The sequence below is a fragment of the Lethenteron reissneri genome, chromosome 46, assembly GCF_015708825.2.
Source record: "Lethenteron reissneri isolate LAM-NWPU_2019-01 chromosome 46, ASM1570882v1, whole genome shotgun sequence".
Classification (NCBI taxonomy): domain Eukaryota; kingdom Metazoa; phylum Chordata; class Hyperoartia; order Petromyzontiformes; family Petromyzontidae; genus Lethenteron; species Lethenteron reissneri.
The window spans coordinates 1334808-1345126 of NC_083824.1; positions in this window are offsets into that span (position 1 = coordinate 1334808).

The window sequence follows — 10319 nt, forward strand, 5'->3', positions numbered from 1 at the left end:
TCCTGTGGGCCAATTCGGACCATTCCACTGCTTTCGGGCCGTGTACGGACCCCTCTCGCCGAACCGAACCCCCGGTGCCCATACGCGGTCCCCCCACCGCTAAGCGGCGACCCGAACGTGCCGTGCATGTGGACCGAACGTGTGAGGTGCCGCGACTTGCCGGGTTCAGCTGGGATGTCTTTAGGCCCTGGTCGTCGTCCGGACGTGGTCCCGCGGTACGCTGACGTGGGGCCCGGCACCCGGACGCGACGTGGCCCCGAAGGCCGCAGTTGTAGCAGACGACGAGGGACGTCGTAGGTTTCGGTTGCTCCAGCTTGCGGTGTGAACGTGTGGGCGAACGACCTCCCGTTCTCCACTCCCCCGGTCTTGAAACGGCGAAGGCCTCCTCCCGCGGCACAGCAGGCTGAGGGCCGATGATCGTGGCGGCCGGTGCCCCGTTCCCCACCGATGCGCAGACGACCGTCGGCTTTCGCTTTAGGACTTCGTAAGCGTGAATACTTGTGGCAATCCCCAGGGAGCAAATGTCCATCTCGTCCGCCGTATTAATGGGAACTCCCAATCCGTGAGCCAACGCCAGCAGCTGCTCCGTCACCATGGCGTCCTTCCCCTCCTTGTCCATGCGGGGAAAAGCTGAGTCTGCCAGGGCGAGCAGCGCCGTGCGATAGGCGAGCGTTGTTTCTCCAACCACCTTCCGCCGATCGTAGAACTGGTGGCGACAGGTCGAGGGTGGCCCGAACACCTTGGCCATCAGGTGTAGCGCGGCCTGGAGCGTTGAGCGGGACGACCTCGGGGCCGATGTGAAGGCTGCAAGCGCGTCGTCGTCGAGCATCGCTGGCAGCGCGCGCAGGGCAGTGGTGTCGGACCACCCCGACATTTCTTGATGCGCGACGAACCATCGCTGGAAGGCTCCCCAGTCGCCCCCGTCCGCCTTGAACACCGACAGCGCGGGCAATCGTTGCTGGAGGACTCGATCGCCGTCGTCGTCGTTGGAACGATTTTCCCGCGCGCCGCTGTGGTTGTAGAAAATGTCGGCTCCGTCTGTAGGCGCATAATGGAGATCTCCGGCGCGCGCCGATGACGCGGGCTGCGCTGTGTGGAGATCTCTGGCCACGTGGTGTCCGCGCTTCCCGCCAAGCGGTGGCGGGCCCTCAAAAATGGCGCCAACTCCAAAACTTTTGGCGCGAAACGCCTTCTGGCGGGATCCCTCCAGCCGCGCCGCCTCCTCCAACCCCGCAGCCGTCCCTCCGCCCGCTGGCACGGAGATTTCCGCCAAAATCGCAGCGGCGGCGAGCAGCAACTCCGCCAGGCGGGAGTGTGCGTCCTGCAGGCTGGTGTCGGAGGCAAGCGGAGCATCGGCCATTTCCGCGAAGTGCTGCATTGGCGGCAACTCCTCGTCCTCTCCTCCCGAGGTTGGTGTCTCCGGTACGCCGTCGTCTCCCCGATCTTGCACGTGGGTACGCGAAGTCTTCCTTGTGTCCATTCTTCTTGAAGACAGGTTTACTTCTGACGCCAGTTGTAAAGTAGTAACTCGGCGGGAGACGTCTTCACGGGTAGCACACTCTTTTTATTGACACCAAACTGTTACACGGGTGACTAACACTCACCCAGCCCCTTGGGTGACTAACACCCACTCAGCTCCACGGGTGACTAACACCCACTTAGCTACTCGGGTGACTAACACCCACTCAGCTACTCTGACACGGGCTCTTACGCCCCGTAGCCTTCCGGAACACACCCGGCTGGGGTGTCCGTCTCGGCTCTGGGTACCACCGTCCCGACCCACGCGGGCGTCGGACTACGGGTTCCCCAGTCTCGGCTCCGAGCCACACAGGGCCCCGGTCCCGACAAGGACGGCGGGACTAGGGGTCTCGGGCCACTACCTCCTCCACTCCGTCTTCGGTCTTCAACTGGTTAACACTGACCACGAGTGCTCTCGCGCGTCTCCCTTTATACCCCTCCTGCGGACGTCGCTGAGAGCACCCATCTTATTGACCAATCACTGCGCACGCTGGCTACGATCCTCTTTTCCCCGATTGTATCAGCGCGCCTCACCACCGGCGTGCGCGTTCATACCACGCCCACATCGCGTGCCCAACCCCGCGCCCCGTGATCCATCACTGTCGGCGCACGTCAACACCACCACTACACAGGAAAGCTGGTGAGGTGGGGGGTGCATATCGTGCAAACTCCACATGCCCGAGTCGGGAATAAAACCTAGGTCCTTGTTTAAGTATTGTTTTATAGTTCACTTGATGATCCAGTTTAGCCGCGTTGCCCAGCTATCTTACACTGGAGATCTGTGGTGCGTGAGCACAGCAGCAAAACAAATAGAACCACGTCAACACTTCGCCCAACGAGTAGAGCAAGGGGCTTTAAGGAATATTGCACAACTAACACACGAGGCGTTTAACGGTCGAACAGGACGACACGCGCGAGACACAGCAGTGCCAGTGTCGTATGAAAAATGTAGGCACAGGGCTGTCCATACGGGGGGATATTTAGTTTGTCGTCTGCTTCCCCGCAACCTCCGATTAGCACGGTTGGCTACGTACGGTGCGAGTTCAACATACAGACACACACACACGGTGCTCAGCCCGGGGCAACTCACACCGTGTGGGCTGCCCGACCCCTTTAAACTAAAGCGGACGTATTACATCTGACACCGTTACGTCGAAGCGCGCCCCCCCCACTCCCCAAAGCATGGGGCCGGGGCGGTCACCCCGTTTCGCCGCACCCTAGGCAAGGCTCTGGGTAGGGGACAGGTGCACGTAAGCTCAATATGGTAGTCTAACAGTGACGTAAACACGCGCGCGGCACAAGCATTGCCACTGCACCACCACCGTGGCTCGATGCCGCAGATGCTGTTCAACTAAAAGTAAGATATTTCGTTTTTTATTTTACCAGGTAACGTCCACTGAGCTATGCAGCTCTATTTCAGGCGCGACCTGGCCATCACAAATGATAGCTCAACGAAGTGCCTCATCACGTGGACATTTAAAGGAGCCAAATACTCTAAACGAGTGATGTTCATTCAACATGTGGAGGGGGAAACTACGCGATCACGGGGATAGATAAACACAACACCCAATATAAAGCAGGCGTCAGGGTAGTCGAAAGCTCTCCGCCTGGTCCCAGCGAGAGGCTCGCAGCGAGGGTGTTGGTCTGTGACGCGGCAACCTCAGCGTGCGTGATCGTCACAGTCCGAGGTTTGCTGTTGGCGTCCACGGAGCGAGGCGCACGCTGCCCGCTGGAGACCGTGGCTGGGGGTGAGGGATGCTGTCTCGCAGCCACGCCACTTCCACCCACGTATCATCTGAAGAAGAAAAAACCGCGGTAAATTAGCGGACACACACGGTGGCCGCTGCTAATCCAGGCGGTGATTGTGTTCGCGTCGCTGAAGGGGTACACGACGGCTGTGCGGGGCTCGATGCACGCACACGTGTTGTTCGTGCCATTGTTAATGGATGTATATGTTGTTAACGCTGTGAATACGGAAATGTGTAATGGGTGAAATTAATAATTGAAACGCTTATAATATACACGCATACACACACACGCCATGTAGATAATACAGTGACGTTTTTATTACACCAGCTTTGGGATTTTTGTAACGGTATTTTCCAGCAGCATTTGTGTAACAAAAACACTCAATTTGTTTCGCAAACCCTGGACTGTGTTCAACGTTTCGAGTGTCATTATCGACGTGTGTCTTCTTAAACAAATGCTGATGAGGGGGGGTTGCTCCGGAAGGCTCACCACGTCCTCATCGACCCGGTCATTATGTCTTTCTTATGCGCTGTCAGATTCCTGTATGTTAATCTATCAGCGTATTACTTACAACGCAACATTACGGGTGCATGAGTTTTATCCTCCGTATAGCCTTAATAGACTGTTGGGGCAAATGTTGTTAGCGAGCACCTATGATGGCCGGCACGACACACAAGGGGATGTGTAGCCAACACCACGCCCGGCCGCCTTTGTCTCCCTAGTAGCGATGTTTACACAGCACATCAGGTACTCATTTGATGCTGAGTCGATCTAGGGGAGGCCCAGGACCGATTCGGATAATCTTCACTGGTGTTGGCCGGGAATTGAACTCGCGTCGGTGGGTTCGTAACACAGGGCGCTCACCATTGTATGCATGCGTTTCCTACACAAATATAGTGTCTTAAAAAAATACTCACACGGACACGTAACAAATCACCTGCTTACACTATATTCACATATTCTTGCACCAGTTGTAGGCACTCCTATAACTCTCTATACGGTCACTTATGTTTAACCTCTCCCCATTCTTATCTACCTTTCACCTCCCTTATCCTGCACTCAGCAGCTCTGCTTTCAGTGACTCCGCACACCGCGTCCTCGCACACAGCGTCTCCACACACAGCGTCTCCGCACACAGCGACTTTACATCTCCACCGCTGCCCTCACCTACGCTCCCTCAGACCCGCTCACCCGTCTGTCCTGGGCTGGGGGATCAGCCAACACCCGCCCGGCGACAGCGTGAGGGTTGAGGTCCCGTTGACAGCTGGAGCGGTGGCGGTGAGATGTCTTCACACTTGGTCCCAGGCAACAACTCCCCGCTCCGCTCACGCACACGCCCTTATATTCCTCTGCTAATGATCCGAGAGCTCTCGAGCATCTCTTTAGGCTTTCGCTAGGCTGGCCCCTGTTGACCCATCAATCAACCCTTATCTCCCGTCTCCCTGGCAACACCTCTGGTCTCAACGTGCACAACCGGTCGGCCCCATTTGCACCTGCTTCGCCCCTTAGTATAAATAGGGGCCTTTAAGCCCACCAGTTCAGTTTAGTTCAAGCTGCCTAAGTGGATACATATCTGCATTTTTCTGAGATGGCATCAAGAGGCTGCAAGCATCTGGCAGACGCATTTTGCTATGTCTGTGGCCAATGTATCAAGACAAGAGCGAAAAAGAACTCTGTGGAAGCATCTGCTAAGATGTGTGAGGCCTACAAGGCATATTTCGGCATGCCTTGTCGGGGATCAAGACAAACCCTGGGCACCTCAATTCACCTGCGAGCAATGCAATAAACTCTGGAAGGTAAGATGGACAATTGTTGCTCGGAATCTTACGTTATAAAATTTGTTTAAAAAATGTAAATTATAAAAGTTTATATTTTTTTTATATATTACAATTTTCAATGTTATTGAAAAAAGATATAATATATGAAACATGTGGCGAGAATCTCTTACACATTAATAATGGGTGAAATAAATTTATTTTTGTAGGATGGTACAGAGGGGACAAGAGAGCCATGAAGTTAGCTATCCCAAGAATTTAGTGGGAACCCACTGACCAATCAAGCAACTGCTACTTCTGCATGGTGAACCCTTCCAAACGTCGGACTGGCAAGAATGCACCTGCTATTACGTATCCAGAACTTCCTTTATCCATCGCCCCGGTGCCACACTGTCATGAGCTCCCCATTACCGACTCCTCCAGAGAGAGGGCAGTCGTCTTTAGAAGAGAGCAGCAAGTCAGAGAGCAAGGAAGGCGTTGTAGATCCAGATGACAATTTCAGAGGTGGAGCTGAGGAGAGAAACCCATACTACCCCAACCAAAAAGACCTTAACGACTTGATCAGTGATCTTGGTCTCACCAAGTCCAATGCCGAGATTTTGACGTCTATGCTCAAGCAGTGGAACTTGTTGGATGAAAGTGTGCAAGTCGCAGATCAGAGGCATCACCAACCTTTTTGCAGCTTCTTGACCCGTCAAGATGGACTCTGCTTCTGCCACAATGTGACCAGTCTGTTCGAGGCAATCGGAATCGACTGTAACCAGAATTAGTGGCGCCTCTTCATTGACAGCTCATCCAGGAGCCTCAAAGCCGTGCTGCTCCATAATGGTAACAAGTACCCGTCTCTTCTCCTGGCTCACTCGGTGCACCTCAAAGAGGATTACAACAGCATCAAGACCTTGCTGGACGCCTTGAAGTATGATGAGTATGGTTTGGGAGGTCATCGGAGACTTCAAAATGGTGGCATTCTTGATGGGTCTCCAAGGCGGTTTTACCAAGTTTCCCTGCTATCTTTGCCTTTGGGCCAGCAGAGACACCAAGGGGCACTACCACAGGCGGGACTGGCCACAGCGGACTGAGGTCTCTGTGGTGAGGAACAACGTCAAGTGGGAGCCACTGGTGGACCCCCGGAAGGTGCTGATGCCACCACTGCACATCAAATTGGGCCTTATGAAACAATTTGTCAGAGCTGTAGATAAGGAGTCGCAGCCTTCAAGTACCTTCAGGACTTCTTCCCTAAGCTGTCTGAGGCAAAGGTCAAAACCGGTGTCTTCATTGGACCACAGATAAAGAAGATCCTGGAGTGCAATGAGTTCCCCAAGAAGCTCACTAGTAAGGAGAAATCGGCTTTGAACAGCTTTGTGGCAGTGGTTCGTGGCTTCCTGGGCAATCAAAAGGTCGAAAACTACGTGGAGCTGGTTGAGACTCTGATGAAGAACTATGTCACAATGGGCTGTAGGATGTCCCTTAAAGTCCATATCCTTGATGCTCATCTTGATAAATTAAAGGAGAACATGGGAGCGTACTCGGAGGAGCAAGGCGAGCGCTTCCACCAGGATATACTGGACTTTGATCGCCGCTACCAAGGACAGTATAACGAGAACATGATGGGAGACTACATTTGGGGACTGATTCGTGAAAGTGATTTACAGTATTGTTTCCATCTTAAATTCTAATTTAGCAATCTTTGGAAGAACGTAATCAACCAGGCTATGCATTAATTGTGTGTTGACCGACTCTTTGTGTTGCATTGCATTACATTTATAAGTTTACTAGGTTTGTTTTCTCTTTCATTTGTACCTGATGAAGATTGCTTGTGTTGCAATCGAAACGTCGTATGCTATTATTTAATTTATTTTTTCTTTCTACGTGACTTTACCGAAAGAACCAAAGAGTTGATTCTAAATGTTACCCAGATGAGTCAGGAATCACGTCGTGCTGTGAACGTCCAACAGAGAGAGAGGGGGGGGGATCCGTGTGAGCTGCTGTCCCACCACCGGAGCGAGGCGTAAAGTCGCTCATGGACGAGTTGCGGCGTTTAACTCAGAAGCGACGGCGATTGCTTCCACGACTTTCTGGGAATGAAATGGCATTGTGCAGAGACCCCCCCCCACCCGTCTCCAGGAGTCGTGTAGAGGCAGCAATGAGGTCAAGGGCCAGTCAGTCCCCCCCACTCCTCCCCACTCCCCCCCCCACTCCTCCCCAGCCCCCCCCCACTCCTCCCCAGCCCCCCCCACTCCTCCCCACTCCCCCCCCCACTCCTCCCCAGCCCCCCCCCCCACTCCTCTCCAGCCCCCATTCCTCCCCCCCACCCCACTCCTCCCCAGCCCCCCCACTCCTCCCCCCCCCCCCCCACTCCTCCCCCCCCCCCCACTCCTCCCCCCCTCCACTCCTCCCCAGCCCCCCCCCCACTCCTCCCCAGCCCCCCCCCCACTCCTCCCCCCCCTCCACTCCTCCCCAGCCCCCCCCCACTCCTCCCCAACCCCCCCCCACTCCTCCCCCCCCACTCCTCCCCCCCCCCTCCACTCCTCCCCAGCCCCCCCCCCCACTCCTCCCCAGCCCCCCCCCCCACTCCTCCCCAGCCCCCCCCCCCCCACTCCTCCCCAGCCCCCCCTCTACTCCTCCCCAGCCCCCCCCACTCCTCCCCAGCCCCCCCTCTACTCCTCCCCAGCCCCCCCCACTCCTCCCCAGCCCCCCCTCTACTCCTCCCCAGCCCTTATATGGCACGTATATTACTCACCATCGCAAAGCGCCTTACATCACGGCTCATCTCAAACATTCCAAGGGCATTACTTCTAGATTTGAAGCTTTCGTGACTGCAAGTATTCATATTCTTAGGTTTTTTCGGTTAAGTCACGTAGGTAAAAAAATCTAAATTAATAAAATAAAAAGAAAATAAAAATAAAAATCACGTTTCGGAGGCAACACAAGCTTCCGTCTTCAGGTGGAACCGTCACAGAAACGCTTGCTGTAATCAAGTAAATGAGAGATTCCAAGGGATACTACCCCGTATATATACGAGTTTAGGGGAGGGGGATGGGCCAGGACCGGCCCACTTTTATTATTATGGTAAGGTGCGGCTTGAGACTACGGCTAGTCTACATAACAAAGGACTGAGCCTTTATTATGGTAAGGTGCGGCTTGAGACTACGGCTAGTCTACATAACAAAGGACTGAGCCTTTATTATGGTAAGGTGACAGTAACTCAAGAATAGTTGTCTGTCAAATAAGATGGTCCAAATATGTGTAGTTAAATCTTTTTTGCATGGTTAATCACATCTTTCCAATGATTACTCAGTTTGTACCCATCATCACGGTTGAAATTATGTCTGTGTTTGTATATTTGTATGGCTTCGTGTACAAACCTTTGATGGTAGCCAGGAGGTTTGCAGAGTACCTTGGTCTCGGAAAAGACAATTTCATGAGAGCCCACAGAGTTGTAGCAATGATCGGCAACGGCCGAAGAATCAGTTCTGCCGTGTTTCAAATCTGACTTGTGCTCGCGGACACGATCAGAGACATGACGTTTCGTTTCTCCAATGTAGCAATCACCACAACTGCAACTCAGCTTGTAGACTCCAGGATACTGTAAGTCAGGAACGACATCCTTCACAGATGGAATCAGATCACGGATTTTATGCACTGTACTGAATAGGACTTGGATCTTATGTTTGTTTAGAATGTTGGAGATCTTTTTGTTCACGCCTGCTATGTATGGCAACGTGATAGTTTTGATCGGAGTTTCATGTGGCTGTTTCTGTATGGTGGGAGAAACAGCTTGGCGGATGGTGCGGTCAGAGTATCCATTCATCCTGAGGGCCCGATGTACATGTCTTAATTCACTGGACAGGTGGTGTTGGTCAGAAATGCCATGAGCTCTGTGGTATAGCGTTTTGATGAGAGAATTCTTTTGAGATGGGTGGTGGTGGGAATCCGGTTTCAAGTAGGAATCTGTGTGGGTGGCTTTCCTGTAGACAGAATGTCCCAAGGATCCGTCAGGTCTCCTCTCAAACAGAATATCTAAGAATGGTAGTTTACCATCTTTCTCCACTTCCATGGTGAATCTGATGGATGGGTGTCTGGAATTGATGTGGTCCAAGAAGTGGTTCAATGCTGGGAGGCCATGTGGCCAAATGACGAAAGTGTCATCCACATACCTCTTCCACAGGGAAGGACGCAGGATGGATGTCTGGATGGCGTCTGATTCAAACTTTTCCATGAACATGTTGGCTATCACTGGTGACAAGGGGGAGCCCATAGGGGTACCCTCATTCTGTTTGTAGAAGGTGCCATTCCAGGTAAAATAAGTGTTGGTGAGGCAATGCCTAACCAGCGCAGGTACATCCGAATTCAATCCATGTTGGACCAAGTCCTCAATTATTGTTAGGGTGTCCGGTACTGGGACTTTGGTAAACAGAGATACTACATCAAAACTGACGAGGATGTCATCAGGAGAAAGTACCATGTCCTTGACCATAGAGACTAATTGGGTTGAGTTGAGTACTGCCGAAGAGGTCTTGCCTGTGAAGGGAAGCAGAGTATCTGATAGAAACCGGGCTAGTTTGTAGGTAGGAGAGTTGATCGTCGACACGATGGGTCGTAGCGGGGTGCCTTCTTTATGGATCTTGGGAAGACCATAGAGTCTGGGAGGTCTTGCCGCCGATGGTTTTAGAGAGGAACGTTTGGTTGGTTCGATTAGGGAAGTCGAACTCGTGATGATTTTGTTAGTTTTTGTCGTTAGGCTGTTAGTAGGATCGTTTTTCATTTTGGAGTAACTCCCATCATCAAGTAGGTCCAGGATTTTGTTGTTGTATGAATCTTTATCCATGATGACCGTGGCATTGCCCTTGTCTGCCGAGAGGATGACTATATCATCTCTCTTTTTTAGGTCCGCGAGTTCAGAGCGTTCGTTTTTGCTAATGTTACTAGTGGGTTTCTTAGCATTCTTAAGAATAGTGGCTATTTCAGCTCTTGCTACATCCGCATGGATGTGTCCATCTTATTTGACAGACAACTATTCTTGAGCTACTGTCACCTTACCATAATAAAGGCTCAGTCCTTTGTTATGTAGACTAGCCGTAGTGTCAAGCCGCACCTTACCATAATAAAGGCTCAGTCCTTTGTTATGTAGACTAGCCGTAGTGTCAAGCCGCACTTTACCATAATAAAGGCTCAGTCCTTTGTTATGTAGACTAGCCGTAGTCTCAAGCCGCACCTTACCATAATAAAGGCTCAGTCCTTTGTTATGTAGACTATCCGTAGTCTCAAGCCGCACCT